The sequence below is a fragment of the Benincasa hispida genome, chromosome 11 (genome assembly GCF_009727055.1).
Source record: "Benincasa hispida cultivar B227 chromosome 11, ASM972705v1, whole genome shotgun sequence".
Taxonomy (NCBI): Eukaryota; Viridiplantae; Streptophyta; class Magnoliopsida; order Cucurbitales; family Cucurbitaceae; genus Benincasa; species Benincasa hispida.
The window spans coordinates 30,626,396-30,627,624 of record NC_052359.1 but is presented as its reverse complement, the minus strand read 5'-3'; positions in this window follow the sequence as shown (position 1 = coordinate 30,627,624).

The following is a 1,229-nucleotide window of genomic DNA, read 5'->3' as shown; positions in this document are numbered from 1 at the left end:
GGGAACAAAGAAAGTATAAACTTGCATTCGTGAGGGTGGGATGTGATGTCGAAAACTGTCAACATTCGCACGTAACCTAAGCGAGATTCGCCGAGATTTTCCCTTGTCGAAGGCGTTTGAAGTTTCGGGTCTTATGTATTGTTTTTCCAACATTTTTTCTGTTGTTCATCTCAAGTCTCTCAAACGTTCGACCTCCACATTAGTCGAAGTTCTCCAACGTTCGACCTCTAGCCTTGAACTCCCAAAACAACAATATTTCTCTAATAAGTTTCAAAACAACAATATTTCTCTAATAAGTTTTGAAAACAATAATATTAATATTAAAGGTCCCTTAAAACTCTCTCGTATTAGGATTCATATATTTACACAAACCACGTATATAACAACCAAATCCAAGAGCTTAAATTGATAGGACACCCAAGTGAGTACAACCTAGTGACGATTTGTCTAGATTCCTTTCCTTAAACCGAGACTCAAATCTTCATATTTCATGTTGTACTAATTAAAGAAAAAAATAAATTCCAAACATGCATGAAATTGATTAGGTTTAGGTTGATTGCCTTGTATGTGTGAACTAAACAATATACCAAACTATATATGTGACTGCAAACACTCAAGGACAACAATATCTAGATTTTAGATGACAAGCAGATTTTTTTTTTTTCTTTTAGTTAAGTAAATATGTGAGGTTAGGATTTAAACGTATGAGTTTATAAGTCATGTTTTAATGTACTAATATCAAATTTTAAGATCAAGAGGGAGTTGATGAAGCAAATTGAAGGCGTTGAGATGAATTGGTTAGTTCACTTGTCTTCTAAACTTCAATTAACAATGGGGCAAGTATGGATTTCATGGAAATAGTAAGTGTTATGGGTTTCTATTTTAATTTCCAATTACTTTTATAAAGTTATCCATTATTGTTTGAGGTTGATGTGAGAGAATTTGTAAAGAACAAAATTGTTGAATGCTAGATGGAAAGAAGGAAAATAAGGAAATTGCAAAAATTGTAGATGGAAAGACTTACAGGCTAAAGTAGAAATGTTGGTTTTGAATGAAAAGTAAGAAGAGTGAAGGAAATTTGCTCTTGATAGAGAAAAAAAGAAAGTGAAATAGTAAAATTGGAAAGATAATAAACTTTGGTCTTGTTTACTCTAGATGAAAGGTAATCCAACAATGGTACGGAAAAGTGGGTCTCAGTTGATTATTATATTTATTCCTGTTTACATTTA